General features: G+C 26.9%; 1 protein-coding gene and 1 long non-coding RNA gene across 3 annotated transcripts in view; both read left to right on the top strand.

Annotated features, from left to right (window-relative positions):
• Positions 1-20,795, top strand: part of LOC107456822 (dopamine D2-like receptor) — a 457,990-nt gene that overhangs the window by 219,363 nt on the left and 217,832 nt on the right. The gene's annotated exons all lie outside the window — the stretch shown is intronic.
• On the top strand, positions 5,531-14,572 carry LOC147805746 (uncharacterized). Its single transcript, XR_015428647.1, has 5 exons — positions 5,531-5,680; positions 8,790-8,829; positions 9,938-10,080; positions 12,038-12,161; positions 14,358-14,572. It is a non-coding gene; the product is annotated as an uncharacterized LOC147805746 (long non-coding RNA).

The raw sequence follows: 20,795 nt of genomic DNA, 5'->3' as shown, positions 1-20,795 counted from the left end.
AAGAATATGCATATATTTCATACAGACTATTGATTTTTATGCAAAATTAAATACAAAAGTGATTCCTCGGAATAAAAAAATATTTTTTAAAATAATGTTGTCAGAACGGTAGAAATAATTTGGAATATATGACCTTCATAGATCAGTGAAGAGAAAGGTTGAAACTTTTCATCCCTTAATGTTATTTTCACATATGCCTATTTATTACTCTTTCTGAATCTAATTGTGGGAATCAAAAAATGTTATTACTCAAATACTAAACTCTCTTACACTAAGACAATTTGCCCCAGTAATCATTTTGATATTGTATTACTTTATCATTAATTAAGATTAGAAATTGCTTTAATCTTCGAAAAATTACTCAATGAAAAACGGGGGATTGATCGTATTAAATTAGCATGCCTTAACTTTTTTAAGAATGAAGACATGATTTATTTGCTTATTTTTTATTGTTTATCATTTGTATTGATTTGCATCATTTGTATTAATTAATTACCGTCATTCGGGGCTACTTTGTGCAGGATTTCGCAGTTTTTGAACTTTGACATGTAAAAAAACTATATTAATTCAAACTTTAGTAAAATTTATCGATATTATATTCATAACTGGACTCAGACGAGTGAATTTGATAAATATTGGCATTATTTGTATGTAATATTTACGAGTAATAAGTTAAAACATACCTTGCACAAAGTAGCCCCCAAATGGGGCTACTTTGTGCAGCGATAGGAATTCAGTTTAATAATCATGTTTTTAGTAAAATATTGATATAAAATTGTTAAAAAAGTTCATTGTTGACATTTTTAAAGACAAAAACATCAAGATATGTAAAGATATTAGTTTGAAAATAATTTTCAGCGTTAAGAGACCATTTTTCTGAAGATTTTTTTTCTTAAAAATAATGTTTATTTCAAAACATTTGAGTTTAAACAAAAGCAAACTATATACATTTTTAAACATTGAAATGGATGAAATTTTAAAAATAATAATTATTACATATTCATTAACATTTATAATATTGTTAAATTTGAACATAACATCCTTGAATGAACATGACAGAACTTGCTCTTCAGTTTCTGTCAAAATTACCCGATGTCCTATAAAATATATTTTTATGTGTTAAATCGTTTGATTAAGTCATTAGAAAAATCTTTGTAGAAGAAAAATAATAGTTTACCAGGAAGTTTAACGTGTTTCTTGTGAATTTTTTTAGAGATAGTATTTCTGTGGATTTCGTACTTCCTAGAAGCTTCTGCAATCGACATACCACCAACAACTGCTTGCAAACATTGTTGCAGCTTTTCTAAAGTGTAATCACGGTAGTTTCTCGTTCCAGGTATTTTTTTATAACGTCTGACCATTTTTCTGTCGAAAAAAAAAACGAATGAAACTTTGCACAAAGTAGCCCCAAAATGCATTTTTTTTCATTTTCCATTTATTTGTTATTAATTTTCAATTTTTTTTAACGCTAACATGATATAATTGCTTATTAATATATAAATAAAAAATTTTGCCATTACGACAATTTTTTTATCAACGTCTTTGCATTTCACAGCTAAAGTTTCCACGCACACTTTTCGACATTCGACGTCTTCGGAAAGTTGTTGGCATTGGATGAACGAAACACACTCTGAGATTGTTTTAAAATTCGAATAAATGTTTGCAGTAATAAAAGAGACTTCTATCTTCAAATTCCACACATTTTTAAAGTGAAATAAACATAATACTCAAAAGCAGCACTTGAAAAATGCCAAATTCGAATTTGCACAAAGTAGCCCCCGCTACACAAAGTAGCCCCGAATGACGGTATTGTAGAAGCTTTTTAAAATTAAGAAACAAGACACTAAACCATACTTTAAAGTATAAATAATACAATAATACAACGGCTGGCGCCTTAACAGAAGAAACGTCCGTGCCACAAAACGGTGCTAATCTATTTTAGAGTAAACTAAGTTTTCAAAATTTGTGTCCGTCTTTGTAAATATGCGCTATCAAGTTTGTCTTTTTTTTAAAAAAAAAAAAAAAAAGGGGGGGGCCGATATGACCGTATTGTCAGAAATTTTTGAAGCAATAAATGCGATATTTTAGAAACCGTAATATGTCTCTTCAAATGAAAATTATAATAATAATCATGAGTGTAGTGGAGGGGGTATGTGGGCTAATTTTCCCCCCAACTCCCATTTATCCTAGTTTGCAGTTTTTTATTAATTGTTAGCATTAATTCTTTGCGAAACACTTATTATGTATTGTAATTTCTTTTCGTTCTGTTAAATTTTGTTAAAAAATAAAATAACAAATAAAAGTTCTATGAAGAATGAGTACCAAGAAAAAAAGTTCTCATTAACTCTAAACTCTGATCCCTTACTCCCCTCTACAAAACCATTCTAAACGTTTGATAACAGCACGTCTTATAAAATGTATAACGTTACTATGAGGAGCATCGTTTTCGAATGTAATTTAAAATCAGTTAGTCGTTGCATATGACTAGGTCAGACCGAAAAACTACTCCATGATTTAGATAATAGATATAATTCTTAGCTAGAAAAAAGTTTGTTCTAACTGTCTTTAAATGATTAAAATGTTACAAAACATTAACAATTTTGCAGCTGTACTGAAAGTTGTTAATATGGCAAGGATATATAGCTTGAGAAGGAAGTTTTTTTTCTTCACTTACTTCAGTAGATATATAATGGCAGCGGTATCCTGAAAAATTTGCATTTCAATATATTGGGATTAAGACATTTGTCATGACGTTTTATTTCTTTATTTATTTATTGTTTCTTTATCTATTTTTTGTTCGACTGTTAATGGTGAGCGAATGACGTATTTTTGACAAGGTAATTTTGGTTGATTGGATTGAATTAAATAGTGTTTAAGAACAGAAAAAAAAAAAGAATGACATATAGCGCTAAATAATAAGCATATCTTTAAAAAAATATTTTAAAATTAAATGAGGTTAATTCTTAATTTTTTTATCAAGTGATATATTTTGCATTACGAAATTTGCATACACTTGTGAATATTATATCAGTAATGCTTTAAGAAAAGAAAGAAAAAAACTAGTACTGTAACAGAAAATTTAGGATGAATGCATTTTCCTCTTGATGCTCCTTTAATCAAGCAAAAAAAAAAAAATTTATAATAATAAAAATTTTTAAAACAATTTGTAAACGATGCACAGACTCTTCCTTTCAAATAGCCAGATGTGCTAGCAACAAGGTTCTATTGCTGATTCTCAGAAAAGGATTCTACCTTATTTGAAGACAAGGGGGATCCTTTGCCCAAGGGGGGAATACTGGATACAAGGATGTAGACGTAGATGTCTTGCCAAAGGGCACAGAAACATTTCTGAAGGTCACGGCTAAAAGAGAGCTGCGTATTACACATGCTTTAAAAAGGAATGATATCAAAAACAATTATTATTATTATTATTACTATTGCTATGCATCACATAAATTTTTAATCACCAAGAAAATATAAAAGTTAGTTACGATTTCGAGCCATTTTTTTTTACATATAACCACTTCAAGAAATAACTTTTATTTTATTCAAAAAATTGGATAAAGAATTCCTCCATTTTCTATTTACTATTTTTAAAAATTTTTTTGCACACAACTATTTAAAGAAATTACTTTTATTTTATTCGGAAGATGAGATAGATAATTTCTTTATTTTCTGTTCAATATTTTCTAAAATAATTTTATTTTACAAACTTTTTATCTTGAACTCCGGCATTTGTTATCAATATTGCTCAATAAACACATAATTAGGTGAGAATTACTAATTAGTAATTAAAAAGGTAACGGAAGCAAAAGCTCGGAAAAAAAGTTACATGAAAGAAAAAAACTTTATTATTGGACGCCGAGGCCACTATCACTCACCGAACCTCGGTACTATTTTCAACCTCACAACAGTTCTTATGAGATCGCTTAATGATGTGAGCTGGCTCCGATCTCACAGTTTGCCTTAATTTTATTAAATACCCCACTTTTACGCTTAAGAATATTTTATGCTTTATTTTAAACATATTAAAAGGTACACAACCCTGTTCAAATCGCTATCACTCACCAATCTCAGAAATTCTTCTTGCAGTGAATTTCAGACTAATTCGCTGACTCATTTAATTTACCTTACCTACAGTGAGATTAGTTGGCGATAAAGTGGTCAAAGAATGAACAATAATCAAAATATTGGTGTGGAATGATATTTCTTCCTTCCGTCCTAAAACCTGTAAATTTCCTTAAAAATTTAGCTCCGTAAATCTGAATGTAACAGTTGTCTAAAGACAGCATACGAAAATTCTTTGAAGATGGAGGGACTTTCTTCTTTTGATATTTTAATTTTCAGGAAATTTTGAATTTTATTTTTCTGGAAACCGAGGGAGGTTTTCGTGGTTTTCCTCTCCATGCATATTCGGGTTAGTTCCATCAAAAACTTGATAACAGGAGATCAAATGGTTAATCTTTAAATATAGCTATGAATATAGTCATTTTAATCATATACAAAATTAGAGATTTAGATTTTAATCATTAAAAATCAATAGATTTTAATCATTAAAAATCAATAGATTTTAATCATCAAAATTCTTAAATATCAAGGAAAAAATAGCTACCATACTTCTATCTCCCGCGATAGGTAGAACTACCAGGACTGTGTCTCAATATACATTTAAAGTTGACACTTAAAATTTTTTAAAAATTTCTTTCTTAGTATAGTGAAAAGTTCTCTTACGAATTAGTATTTTGAGTTATATATGTGTCAATATTTATTCCCTAATATGGCTTGGATAATAAATAATTTAAAATAAATGTGTACTTAACAAGATACCAAGATTATCCACTCTAGCCCTGAGTAGTAGAGCTAGTGTGTGCGAAAACAACATTTAAAAAAAAAAATTGGAAAAAAAAAACTCCTTTTTATGTTCAGATATTTACCAGAATTTAGTAATGCGTTCAAGTCATTGTTAAGAAAATGCCTCATGAGTTAAAAATTTTATTTAATAAGCGCTTTTGACAAATTTGCATTAAATGTCTATACTAGCTCCCTTTCATCTAACGTAATTAATTTATTCAGAAATTATTTTATATTTCCTCTGTTTAAAATCTCTTATAAATAACGAATGGTTTTTCAATTATTAAAATAATTATTAAATCAATTCTTTTAGTATGAGCGGGAAAAATATTTTTTTTGGATGGGTGATTGAATTTCTACATGCTGGACATTTGGACATTACAATCTCACCGTGAACTTGTTATGCACCTTAAACTTTTCTTTTATATAAATATGAATAAACCAATTACTCTTCTTTGATGCCGAAAATAATTCTTATATTTAATTATTTTCGAAAATAAATAGTACTTTAGAAATTTATTCTAATGGATTTACTAATTACATATCAAAAGGAAAATATTTAAAAACAAATTTAAATTATGAGTTTAATGCTGGAAGGAATGTGAAAAAAAGTTCAAAATTAAAAAAAATACTCCTTGGAAGGAGACCCCTCCTCCTAAACGGGGTTTTTAAAATATACCCAATAGGAAGACATTCAAATGTGTGGTCCATTTGCGAACTGGCGTTGTTCAGTCTCGGCTGTACAAAGGGCTAATGTATTTTGGAAGAAAAGGTGAGATGCCCTGAAAAATTCTCGTCAAGGAACTTCATGGAAGAACGTTTATTTCGGGTAAGTAATTTCAAATGCTTCTGAATTAAAAATTGTTCGAAATGTTAAAATTTCTAAAATGTATGCTATTTAAAAAAAAAAAATTCCTTACTATTTTACTTAAAAGTTTTATAATTGTTTTGCATGCTCATGCAAAAGCTGCACTACAATGTTAGAACGTTTTAAAATATGCTATGAGTTTAATTCTGATTGAGAAATATTGTATACTTTTAATGTTAGAAGATATACTGTCATTTAATTAAAAGTAATTTCAATTAATTACATCAATCATTTCCAAAACATTGTTGAAATTAAGCGTTTGATTTCTTAATTGATTAATTAACTTTTATTTTATTTTATCCTCTCAAAATTGTATTGATAAACCGTTTTAAAAAAGATAACTATGAATAAGATAAGACAAACCATTCTTTTAAGAAAAAATGATTGTCATTCAAATTTGAAACTAAGAGAAAAAAAGCCTTGCATTTTGAATTAAGACTTATCCTCCTTTTATTGGATCATTTTTGTTTACTTTACTTAAAAATGATATTGGTTCGCCATTCTACTATCTAAACTTGAAATAATAAATTTGGTAATTAAAACTAAGATTTTTCCCTTTCAAAGCAATTACATTATTTTTGAAAGAAAATTAGATTGTTATTGCTGCAAAGTCATAAGACTGTAACGTTTGTAAATGTTTATAATGTACTATGTATATAAAAATGGACAATACTGAAATACAATGTCTTAAATTTTCTTAAAATTAATTTAACATTCACTATATGTTACGGTGCTAGGATAATATTGATGATTGTAGTTATCATAAACAATTGTTTTTAAAAGGAAAATGCTCAGTTTGAAGCACAAATTTAATTCTTCATGTTTGAAATGATGTATTCTTGGCTAAAGAATACCTATCTATCCTTGCTTGCCATGGATGTATTAATATAATTTCATGAATCTAATTTTTTTTAAAAGAAAATGTTTATTTTAAGTGCCCAAATTCACTTTTTTCCTATTTAAAATGGTTTATCATTAAAATTTAATCAATCTGATTATTGGTTTAATTATCCAAATTTGTTTTAATATTAATAATGATGTACTACATATTATTAAAATATACAAAATTTAGGAAACAAAATTCTATTCTGAAAATTAAAGACAATACCTAAATCTAAGTAAATTATTTTATTTATTAAAATTGTTACTGGTTTATTTAAAATTTAAGGGCCTGTCAAATAATAACTCAAAGTATTATGGGTAATAATCTTATGACATTGCATCTTTCAATAATGTAACTGTTTTGAAAAGGAAAAGACTTTTAACTGGACAAACATATTTTTTCATGTTTAAAACAGCTTACCATTACAGTATACAATTGTATAATAAAAATTGTAGAGTAAATAAAAATATTAAAGAAAAAAAGTCTCAATACTAAGTACAAATTAAGTAAAAATAAGTTTAAAGAGAAAAAAAACTTTAATATGTAATGGTACTATAATATTATCTTATAATAATAACTTTTCAGCAACCTATTTGTTTTCAATAGGAAAAGACTTAGTTTAAATGTCACAATGTAATTTTGTAATAGCAAAAAAATGAAGCTTTCTAATCAGCATTGCAATTTTTAAAAGGTAAATAAATACAATTAATCAAATATTAGGAGATTATAAGGCTTATTCAAAATGCAATGCTTTATTTAAATAAGGTGTGGATATGACATTCATTTATATTTTAAAAAATGTTTTACCTTACCTTATTATGTTTGACCTTACTTAACCTTATGAAGTTTTATTTTGTGGTTAACTATTTAAAATAATTTATCTATTGAATTTTTAGAAGGTAAAATATTTTTTTGAACACAGTTTTTTTTAAAAAAATTTTACGCTTAATATACAATACTTATTGAGTAATAGATGAACTCTATGCATTAAAAATATAAAGTTACCCTCATATTCTTGTTCATAAGAATTATTCTACCTATTTTTTGAAAATAATTAACACTACATTGCCCCAGGAAGTCATTTTTACTGCTTTTAATTTCAATTATAAAAACAATGATTTATATAATGACACAATTTCTTAGAATTTTGTGCAACATGTAATTTTTTTATTGTTAATATACTAATAACTTGTTATATAATTGTAAATAATATAAAAAATATTAAAAATTAATTTTAAATAAATTTCTTTATTTATTCTTTTACCATCCAGTCATTTTGACTGATTTTGGGCAATATAGGTATATACTAAGTTTCAGTCTTTCTAGTGTTAAATATGATAGCATGTATGAAAATAGATAAAAAAGAATAATAGTAAGTAAATATATATACTTATACACTAAATAGTACACTTATTGAAAGCTAAAATTGAGTTGCCGTATCCCATCTTTGTTCTTACGGCTTAGCATTAGTCTTTGATTATACAGTGAAACCTCTCGGGAGTGAACAATCTCCGTAAAATGGTTATTAATGGAAATTGGTCGTTCTTGAGCTTACCTCTATTGACTATGATTGAGTAAATGTTATGGAAGGTGGATGATTTTCTGCAAGAGATTTTAATTCTTAGATTTTAAATATGAGAAGAGGTTTGTTTGTTTGAGATTCTTAGTTTTTTAGAAAATATTTTTTTTTCTTAAATTTAAGTCTTAGCTCTTAAAATAAATAAATGATAGTATTGTCTTTAGAGCACAATGACTGCACCATGACCATATCTCTTGTAGAGATCGGAAAAAAGAGCGCTCTAAATAAGAGCCACTTACAAATAATATTAATACATTTAAATCTACTTATTTGTTTCGTTAAGATTTCTTCTGTTGATAGTTTTTTCGTTTTCCCCTCTTTGACCTTATTACAGTGGTTTGGGGTAGGTTTTGATGGTCTCGTTTAAAGGTTTTCTTTATTGTAAAGTCTATAGAAAAAATTCCGTGCTTTCAAAAGTGGTCGTAAATAAAAGAGGTCGCTACACAGAGTTGGTCTTTCTCGGTGGTTTCGCTGTATTTAAAAAATTAATTATTTAGTTAAATTTATTTAATTTACCCTTCGAATGTTAGATTTTTTGCTACATTTATTAATGTAACTTATTTAATAGATAAGATGTAAACTTGAATTTCTTTTATATCCATCTGTAGGTATATTGAGGGCAATCAGTATGGAATTTTTAAACACCGTGTAAGTAACTGATTATAATATTCGGTACAACTTTTTCTTATCTTTATTTTTCTGTCTTTATTTATTTTAACTTTTACCAATATTTATCTTAACTTTTATCAACTTTACCTTTCAAAATTAAAGTTAACGATTTCATATATAAGGTGTATAATTAATCGCATGATTACTTTTGGACGCGTGACTTGTTTTAGTAAATGTTAAGAAAATGTAGTTTTGTATACGTTGTTTTAATGCATACATCGTAAATTAGAAACATGTTCTTTCTGTACTCTTAAGAGTCTGTAAAAAAGGATTTATAAGAAAAATAATAAAAAGAAACCTGAAAATTTTCCCGCTAAAAAAACTTAAAAATTACCATTACGCAAAAGTTCTATACTGTCAAAAGTATAAAATAAAACAAAAAAAAAAACTACTATATCTCCTAAATATTGATATTTCTTACAAATTTTCTGTAATAAATTATTTCAATAATAAATGTAATAAATTCTAATAAATGTAATAAATTCTGTAATAAATTATTTAAGTTTTTATTAATTAATTCATTTATTTTTACTTATTTCATTTAGAAACTAATCAGATTTTTTATCTTTTTCAGTCTTAGTAATTTTTCTTAACTAAGATGATTGAAGCATCACTTTTCATTTCGAAATGTTACATTTATTTAAATTTGTAAGGAGCTTTAATTAAAATAATATATGTATTATCAATTCAGAAAGAATTTCTTAAGCATAATCTGATTTTTGTGTGTGTGTAAAGTAAAGAGAGTAAGAACTTATTCACATTATTTTCAAATATTTGACTAAAATTTAGAGGATGCATCAGGTTTGTATAATCTTAAGTAAAAAATAACAAATTTAAAAATTATTTTAGCTACTACTGGGGGGGGGGTAGAATTTGAATAGATTCATTGTTTTTTTTTTCTTCATTTTTTTATTATATAAGTCAACAATGGACAGTGATAGCACAATTGTTTGCAGCTATATTGACACCAAATAATGAGGTCTGATATTCTAAAACTGTTTTACGTTTTTCTTAGCTTAATGAAATTATTTTAGTAAGTTTAGTTTACTATTATTATTATTAGTAAGTTCAGCAATGTTAATTTCAGATGTAACACTTTGGAGCGATTGGAGGATTGAGCAGATAACTGTCGCAACCTCTTTTACAATGAATTGGAAAATCTCAATTTAGTTGGCATCCCCATGACAAAATCAATCCAGGAATATCTAAGGATCATACAATTAATTGCAGGTAATATTTTATGTCATAAATTTTACAGCTGTAGTGCATGTTATGTTATTAATTTAAGTTGGTAAGCTCAGCAAACATTCTATTTTATCTTACCTCTAATCTTTCTTAACTATTTTTCAACAATTAGATTAAAAAAATTAATATTTTTAGTTTCAAGTGCTTAATTTGGAGAAATCAAATAAAATCTCATTGCTTGAAAAGTTGTTAAATAAGGTGGCTGCCATAAAATAATTTTTGAAGTGAAATATATACCAATATGAAAGTTGAGTGAAAAAGAGTTTTGTGTTTTAATTTTTTAATTTCTAAAATATTACTCGAATGCATGTTACCATTATGTATGCTCATAAAAAGGTTTTTTAACTATTTAATGTTTAAGTTATATGTCTATTCTAAAGCCCAAATAATAAGTAAAATAGTGATTATAAATTGAAATTGAAGCTTTCCTTCAAATCTTAAAGCATTTAAAGTTTGACTTATTTACTATACTTCAAGAAAAAAAAAAAATCATGTTTACGGCAGCGCCATCTCGTAGCACATATTGTAAACATTTAAATATTTGAGTGAAAGAGATCTGATGTGCTTTTTTCACACAAAGAACTTGGGAGCTACCTACGTTACCGGTGGAAACAATGAGCTCAATGCAACTATGAGAACCCTCTGGTGTGTTTTTAATATTATTATTTTTTTTTTTAATATTGAGTTTGTTAGATTGATGTTTTTTTTCTTCCCTGGTGATCTAGTAAGCAAACTATTGAGTTTGTCTTCGAAAGATAACAAAATAAATAACGAAAAAGAATGCAAATTCTTGATATGCAGTAGATCCATGTAATGAATCGAAATTTTAAAACAATTATGCTTTTCACTTAAAAAAAAACTAAAAATAAAATAATATACAAGAATTTTATCATAAAAAAAGCTTAAATCATAAAAATTGTAAAAACTTAACTGAATTATATATAAATTTAAAATTAGCTATATTTTAAACGGAAAAGTTTGTTCCTTTGTTTCTTTTATCACGCAAGGAGACAAAATTTTAAAAATCAATCTTAAGAGTTGTTCAAAAATTTAAATTCGCTGAGAGATTTAAAGAATGGAATTTTCAGATTGGTTTATCATTAGGTATTGTTTTATTTTAAACTGGTCAATCTGTTTTTCAAATATTCCAAGAGCAACATCAGTGATGTTTGCATATTTATTTACTATTTACGTAAAAAAGTACTCATTGAACTTCTTTTTACAATCTATTCTCTATTCATTAAGTCAGATAAGCTTAATAATCAACATGAAGGTGGTAGCATATTTGAAGAAAGTCACTAAACTAATATTTCTGACATTATCTGTGCCTTCTAAAAGTGGTCGTAAATAGAAGAGGTCTCTACACAGAGGTGGTTTACTTATTTTATATAGAAACTAAACAGATTTTTAATTTTTTGCAGTTTTAGTAATTTTTTTTTAACTAAGATGATTGAAGCATCTCTTTTCATTTCGAAATGTTAAATTTATTTAAATCTGTAATGAGCTTTAAATTAAAATAATATATGTATTGCCAGTTCAGAAAGAATTTCTTAAGCATAATTTTTTTTTTTGGGGGGGGGGGTGAGTGTGTAAAGTAAACAGAGTAAGAACTTATTCACATTATTTTCAAATATTAGACTAAAATTTAGAGGATGCATCAGGATTGTATTATCTTATTTAAAAAATAAAAAATTTAAAAAAATTTTAGCTACTACTGGGGAGGGGGGGGGGGAGAATTTGTATAGATTTATTGTTTTTTTTCTTCTTTTTCTTACATTAAGTCAATGAATGATAGCAATATAGCTTTGCAGCTATATTGACACAAAATAATGAGTTCTGATATTCTGAAACTGTTTTACGTTTTTCTTTATTTAATGAAATTATTTTAGTAAGTTCAGTGTACTATTATTAAAATTAGTAAGTTTAGCTATGTTAATTTCAGCTATAACACGATTCGACAGAATTTTGAGCAACCTCTTTCTTCAAGATCTCAATTTGGACCCCATGACCCCCTCTCCATGACAAATCAATCCAAGAATATCCGAGGATCTTACAATTAATTGCAGGTAATATTTTATGTTATAATTTTACAGATGTAGTGCATGTTATGTTATAAATTTAAGTAGTTAAGCTCAGCAAACATCCTATTTTATCTTACCTATTATCTTAACATTTTTCTATTACTAGATTAAAAAATTAGTATTTTTTGTTTAACGCTCTTAATTTGGGGAAATAAAATGAAATCTCATTATTTGGAAAGTTGTTAAATAAGGTGACTGTCATAAAATATTTTGCAAAGGGAAATATATACCAATATGAAAGTTGAGTGAAATAAAAGTTTTTATGATTTTGTTTTTTAATTTCTATAATATTACTCGAGTGCATGTTATCATTATGTATGTTCATAAGAATTGAAAAGTTTTAAGAATTATTCTTTAATTTTGATAATTTTTATTTAAAAGAAAAAAATCTCAGCAAATTGATATTTTTTTTCAAAAAAGTTTATTAAATATTTAGTGTTTAAGTTATATGTACATTCTAACGCCCAAATAATAAGATAAAATAGTGATCATAAATTGAAATTGAGGATTTTCCTCAAATCTGAGGCATTAAAATTTTTTGCTTATTTTTGCTATACTTAAAAAAAATCATGTTTATGGCAGCGCCATCTCGTAGACATATATTGTAAAAATTTAAATATTTTAGTAAAAGAGGTCTTATTTGCTTTTTTCACACAAAGAACAGAGGAGCTACCTACGTTACCGGGGGAAACAATGAGCTCAGATGCAACTACTCAATAACCATATAAGAGCCCTATGGTATTTTTTTATTTTTAATATTGAGCTGGTTAGTAACAGTAAAGGTCCCCTGCTTCCCTGGTGATCTAGTAATAGTAAAGGAAACTATTGAGCTAGTCTTCGAAAGATAACATAACAAATAATGAAAAAAAAAATTCAATTCTTGATATACAGTAGATACATCCATGTAATAAATTGAAGTTTTAAAACAATTTAGCTTTTAAATCAACAAAAAAAAAAGAGGAAACTAACTTAAAATAAAATAATTGACAAGAACTTTATCATAAAAATAGCTTAAATTTTAGAAATTTTAAGAACTTAGCATGCTTATATAAACATTTATAATTAGCTATAATTTGAAAGGAGAAGTTTGTTCCTTTGTTTCTTCTATAAGTCCTAAATCATTTTAGCTACCCAGAAATTCAGATCATGGCTGGGGGCGAAATTTTAAATATCAATCTTGAAAGTTGTTCAAAAATTTAAATTCGTTGAGAGATTTAAAGAATGGAATTTTCAGATTGGTTTATCATTAGGTACTGTTTTATTTTAAACTGAATAATCTGTTTTTCAAATATTCTAATTGCAACATGAGTGATGTTTTCTCACTTATTGATCTATTTAAGCAAAAAAGTACTTCATTGAACTTTTTTTTACTCTCCATTCTCTATTCGTTAAGTCAGATAAGCTTAATGATAAACATGTAGGTGTAGAATATTTGAAGAAAGTCACTAAACTAATATTTCTGGCGTTATCTGAAAACACGAAATTATTTTTTTTAATGTTATGCTTTTGAAATCTGTTTTTATTATGGTAAATTTTGACTATCAGTCATTAGTAATATAACTTTCAAAAATGTATAAAACTAATAAATACTAATTATGTAAAGTTGCCATTAAATACAACAAAAAAATAGTAAGTCAAATAAATTTAAAATTATTCTTTCAGTTTTATAAATTTAGTGAGTATCGGTATATGCCTTTCGGTTTTGTAAATGATTTCGTAGTGCTGATTAACACCAATTTATAGATTATTTTAAAAAAAATTTTGTCTCGTGAGAATATTCAAGTAGTTACGCATTAAAAAGTCGAATTTTTAAATGCATTTCTAACATTAATTTTAATTGGCTTCGTTGCCAATTTAAAATGTTATTTAGGCCTGTTTTGAGTTTGGTTCATTTTTTTAACTATAATAACTGGTATATAACAACATTAAATAATACCATATAATGCTTATACACTAACTTTAATACCATTATCATACCAAAATTACAATAAAAATTACTTTTGTTTGCATTTTTTCTGGAATAATTTTTAAACAGACATATTGTAGTTTAAGGTTGGATTGTGTTCTCTTAATATTCGATAAGTATTGATTAATATTTTAAAGTGTAAATGATAATTTCTCTTATTTTTTTTTGCTGTTTATCTTATACAGAAATCATTAAACGCTAAAATTGAATTATAGGTGCTGTCGAAGTAAATTCCCTGACGTCACACAAGCATCAGTAACAAGGTGGCTGAGATAACGGAGACAGAGAAAGTGTTTGAAAGAAAGGAAGAAGAATTCTGAATAATATTGCTGAAACTGGAAATAAATAAATTTTATAATACTACTATATTATTACTATTATTTATAATACTATTGATGAAATAAATTTCTGAAAACATTTGTCAGTAAAAGCTTTTATATATTGTTGAAATAAATGTCCTCAAACATTTATTTGCTTATTTCCTTGTTAACTGACAATTATAAACACTAACATTAAATAAATATGCATACAAAAAGATATTAACCAGATAATTACATTGAAAATAATGTGCATTTTCAATTAACATGTAATCACCACTTAAAATTAAAAATTATTTAAGAAGAAACACAAACTAAAATAAAATTGTTTATTTAAATTTTTTAAAATTGATATTAATTATTAAATGAAAACAAAAAATTATATAACTAAACTATATACTTTACAATAACACAAAAGAATTTTACTTAATACCTAGAGAATAATTTGTAATAACTTTAAATTTTTTTATTTTAAATTGTTTATAAATAAGATTAGGAAAGTTAATACCTCGACTTTTTACAAGCGTAGTTAATGCAAAAAATAATAAATGAAATATAAAGTTCTAATTTAAACTACGGAAAAGAATGTAAAAAAAAATATTTAACTCTCTTTTATTATATTTTTGTTAGATGAATCGATCAAACTATAATTTACTATAATACAATCTCCTATTATAAAACACAAAAGGGTTAGTATGCTTATAAATATTAGAAAAGAAGGAGAGCTTAGTTTCATTTCAACAAATCATAAAAAATTTGATACAAAGCTATATTTTAAAGAAAATTTTTGTTGTTACATTCAATGCAGCCCTTTGCAAACCACTTAGTTTTTGTTAAAATGCTTCCTAATATGAGTATCCCAGAATTGAAATAAATATAACTATTATAAAAAAGTAAAAGTTTTAATTGTAATTAAATAAAAATGAATACTAGATCTACCAGGCACTAAGGAAAAAAGTAGCTGCAAGAATAACAAATCTACAACGATAGTCCTAAAAAGTATTAACACTGCAAAAAGTTAAAGAAGAAAATCTAAATATTAATGGAAATTTATTGGCTACTTGTTGGCTCAATATAAATTAATATCCTTTTTTATAATGGGTCACTATCGGAAAGCTGAAAACAGCCGATATTGGTCCATTATGGAAATTTATTGGCTACTTGTTGGCGCAATATAAAATAATATCCTTTTTAATGATGGGTCATTATCGGCAAGCTGAAACCAGCCGATATTGGTCCATTATAAACCAGCGTCATTTTAATGTTGGGTCTCTATCGGAGAAATTTTAATGTTTCTGGACAACTGAAAACAGCCAATACAATTCCGATATGCACTTGCCAAAAATGGCCCGATAAAAATGTGTCAAATGGCCGACATCGACCCGACATCATTGATCAGTATCGGCTCCAGCTGCCGGCCGGCCGGACACTTTTTTGCCGCAGCCGATTCGGCCAACTATGTTGGGCCGATGACGGTGCTATCGGTCACTGTATATTGGCCCGTTATCCCGCCTTAAATGTTGTGTTTGCTGGGGAGTCTTTGATTAACAGATGGAAAGAAGAGTTTAGTCAGTGAAGCATTTGTAGAAGCTTGATATTGTTCATTCCACACAGTTTGAACTTTATGTCTGGCTGAAAGTCTAAAAAAAGATTTTGGGGGACTTATATCACAAATGTTCTTTGTCCTTTAGAGCATTTTTTTAGATTTATAGGGCATTTTTCTTTAAATTTTTCGGCGTACTTTGCATTTTAAAGCACTTTTTTAATTTTTTGTTAACTTTTTCCAATTTTTATTATTTTGTTATAATTTTTTATTATTACACTGGCTTCCAAACAATGAAGAAAATCTCTAGGATATTAACAGGTGAAGCAACATCTTTTCAAATTGAAGAATAATTGTCAGTAAGTGAGACCGTCTTTTTCAAGTACACACATATAACATCAGTAGACGTTGAAAGAAGCTTATCCAGGTATAAAAATTTACTTTCAGACAAGAGACGCTGGTTTACATTTCAAAATATCAAAGAAAATTTAATAATCCAACGTAATTTTGATATTTAGTAATATTATGAGATGGAAGTTGTTATATTCATTAAAGTTTTTATACAAAATGAAAATGTTTTGGAGTCAATATATTTTCTTTTTTTTGTTATTTCAGGACATAAAACATATTTTTCAAACTTTAATGAACAAGTATTGCATTGCTTTATATTTTTTGAAATGACTCATAATAATTTTAAAGAGTAAAACATTGTCTTAGTTCAATATTTTTACTTTATTTAAGTCATGTCATAAGGCATTTTCAGCGCAATTTTCGCATTTTTAAGGGCATTTTTCGCACTTTTTAAGGGCATTTTTTGCACTTTTTAAGGGCATTAATTGAGATTTTTTTGGTCATCAAAATCCGGGCTCTACTCATGACTATTTAAGGCCATTATGAATCATTTTTCACATACAACCTCTCATGTGTGAAAGGAACATAATTTATAAATGCAACAGTAAATGCCCTACCACATTTTTTTTTATAAAGGCACCTTTTGCATCCCAGTGTAATAGGGTGTAATTTTCAGCGAATAGAATTTTCTTGTAGATCTAGTAATGTGCGTAATAGTTTAAAAATTATAAATGTTCAAAATACGAAAATTTATGTACGTAGGAAACTTTAAGTATCTAAGAAACTTTAAGTACGTAAGAAACTTTAAGTACGTAAGAAACTTTAAGTACGTAAGAAACTTTAAGTGCGTAAGAAACTTTAAGTACGTTAGAAACTTTAAGTATGTAAGAAACTTTAAGTACGTAAGAAACTTTAAGTGCGTAAGAAACTTTAAGTACGTAAGAAACTTTAAGTACGTAAGAAACTTTAAGTACGTAAGAAACTTTAAGTACGTAAGAAACTTTAAGTACGTAAGAAACTTTAAGTACGTAAGAAACTTTAAGTACGTAAGAAACTTTAAGTACGTAAGAAACTTTAAGTACGTAAGAAACTTTAAGTACGTAAGAAACTTTACGTACGTAAGAAACTTTAAGTACGTATGAAACTTTAAGTATGTAAGAAACTTTAAGTACGTAAGAAACTTTAAGTACGTAAGAAACTTTATATTGAAGAATTTTACGAAATTTTCAAACAAATCAGTGTAAGGAGTGTAGTCTTAAGATGCCTGGATATTGTTCGCATAATATGAGTTTGGGCTTTTGTTGAGCGAGCAAACTTTTACCATGATTTTTGACATACGCTATTAAGTAATTTTTCTTTCTAGAACAAAGTTTAACATTAAACATTGTTTAATGTAAGCATTTCCTCATTGTAATTTGTTGCCATTCAATATGTAAATCTCATACAAGTTTAAAAGATAAGATGTCATAGTTGTAGTTAATATTGTTAATTTTATTTTGTGTATAGGAGTTGAACATTATTAAGGAAACACTTCTTCTTTTTTATTATTTCTCAATTTAAATGTAACTCTAATATAACTTCTCATTTTTTAATGTAACTCTATTTTTAATATTTCTCTAGTTATACTTAGAGAATTATTTTAAAACTTTAGAAGTTCTCATACATATGGATAAAGTTAAGAACTCTGAAAAAATTTAAGGATCGAAAATAAATTGCGAACAAAAAATAGTGTTTTCAAAAAATATAGCAGTAAGATTACTTTGGTTTTGATATGCAATAACAGCTCATTTCGTACACTTAGCTTAAATATTCAAGAAGATATAAACATTTTTATGGAAAACTAAATTTAAACTAATCTGTGTAGTTTTTTACATATAATAATGAAAGTAATTCATACAAGTTGCGGGTTTATTGCAAGATGTTTTGTCATAGGGTGTTCTAAAGTATTCTTTTTGCGTTTGCAATTTTTTGCCGGTACTTCAACCCTCTAAAAGGTTTAATTGTTACGTGAGAAAAATCGCATGATCACTTCGAAAGTTATAAAATATTTTTAAATTATTTTTTGAGAAACGTGAAAAAATGTGTTAGTATAGTGAAAACTGAAAAATTAACATATATAAACAACTAACTATACTATATCAATGTTATCTCAAAATTTTAAATACATTTACAAACATTGTTAAATTACCAACTTTAAAAAAATTAAATTGAACTACCAGGAACTCATTTGACACTTTCCATAAGGATAAATATTGACCTTTAGAACTCAATATTTAAATCTCATAAGTTTAAAAGATGATATGTTACAGTTGTAGTCATTATTAGTAATTTAATTAGATAGAAAACAGGAAAAAAACATCCTTAATCACTTTTACTAATATTTTAATTTTATCTTAAATTTCGCTACATTTTTGAAAACATTGTTGAATTACGAACTTTAAAAAAATTAAACTGAACTATTTAGAAATATTTTGACAGCTCCTATTAGGACAAAAATTAAACTTTGGAACTCAATATTTAAATCTCATATAAGTTTAACAGATAAAATATCACAGTTGTAGTCTATATTAGTAAATTTTATTAGTTAAAAGTAGTTCAAAACTTAAGCTTGCTGACATTTGAAACTAGTTTGTTTCGAAAGGAATGTCAAAAAATCGCTATAAAGTTGTCAGGGATCATTAATCATGTCTGATAAATGTAGTTTACAGAAGCATTCGTATTTGAAACGCAGACACATCGAGATAAATAATACGCTACCTGAAATCCATGAAACAACTCTAACTTTACTAAAACACATAATATATCAAAGAAATCGAATTTTTATTAAAAAGCAGGAAGCATTTTTTTGGTGTTATTTGAAATAATATTTACGGAAAAAAGTTTTAGCATAAAAAAACATTTTTAAATATTATTAAAAGTTAGATTTAAATTGTTTTGATTATAAATTGTTTTGAAAAGATTAACAACTTTTTATTTTTACGTTTGAAAATGAGGCTATGTTTGGTAGAAAAATTGAAGTAGTTAAGAGGATAATTCACTGAAAAATGAAAGGATAAGTAAAGAGGATAATTTGAACTGTTCGTGTCTAAGTGGAAATATCTCAAGATAAAAAATAAGAAATGGGAAATATTTATGGAACTACTACCGCTTTTCGTATACACAGACTATATCAAAAGAATTAAATTCGGAACACAATGTTTTTGGACCAATATTTTGTCATCTTTTATAACGTTAGGTACACAGTCACTAAAGCAAAAGTTTAGTTTTGTTTGAGAAAAACCAAAAATTAGGCCAAAAATTGTTTAACCATTTATTTATTTGCGACACTAGTCGCACAATGTCACAAATGGATATTCTTGGAACATTGTGTAAAAGGGTTGTGTAAAAACCCATTGACCACTGTTTGGGTCAGTCCTTGTCTGCTTGAAACTAATATCTTAGAACTGATATTTTGAGCTCATAAAAGATGTGGGCTTAACATGATCTACTTTAAATAGGGGGTGGCTCAGAACTTTGAACATATCTGAATATTTACAGAAGTTCTTTTATTAATTTGGCAAAATGTGATCTGACTATACTTTGTTAACATTTCCAAAGACAGCTGATCATTGACTCCAGTTCTATACCCACAAAACAATTAATGCGTTTTTGAGGTTTATTTGAGGGTATTTTGATATGTCAAGGTTAATTTAAGGTTTATTTGTAGTTGATTTAAAAAGCATTCGTAAGAGATCAACCTCTCAAGATGCATAATCAAAGTGTATGAAGTTGTTTTATTCACACCTGAGGTAGTTAGAAATCTACTTTTGAGCAACCAGCTTGGAGAGGCTATTTTTAAAGTGTACAGGCTACATTTTTACACTTCAAGAAAATCAGTATATTTGACGTGCGAATAATTTCAGCCAATCTCAACTAAAAGTATTGTTCAGTTATATGATTATGGTTTTATAAGGTGTAAATGAAGTTGAGACCGAGGTTTTAGTAATGAGGTTATTTTTGGTGCAAAACACAACCTCCTTTTCTGTACTAGATGCACTTTTTTTTACATTTGTCAACCTCAAAATAACCTTACTTTTTTGTAAGGGTTACTAAAAAAACATTAAATAACGTAGTTTGAGTCATGGGTAAGAGGCCCCTTGCTTGCAAGCAAACCATGAGAGAATTTCGAGGTATTTATCTCCATGTAAAAAAAAATGCTGGTTAGTTCCATCAAAAAGTCAAAAGCAAATCTCGCCCAATACTTGTTTAAGGAGTTCTCTTCTTTTCTAGATTGGATTCAAAATTACAAGGCTGCGGAGTTGAACATTGGTAGTCGTAGACACAAAATTGAGGTGACTGTTCAACCACGGTTATGAAAAAATTTAGCTTTAAGATATAGCTCCTCCATTTCACATCATTTTCAAAACAGGATAGAATAGATTGATGACTGTCATTTCTCTTTG

The sequence above is a fragment of the Parasteatoda tepidariorum genome, chromosome 8 (assembly GCF_982258835.1).
Source record: "Parasteatoda tepidariorum strain Cologne lab strain chromosome 8, Ptep-v5.0, whole genome shotgun sequence".
Taxonomy (NCBI): domain Eukaryota; kingdom Metazoa; phylum Arthropoda; class Arachnida; order Araneae; family Theridiidae; genus Parasteatoda; species Parasteatoda tepidariorum.
The sequence above is the reverse complement of the archived record's forward strand: the minus strand, read 5'-3'. Positions and strand labels throughout refer to the sequence as shown.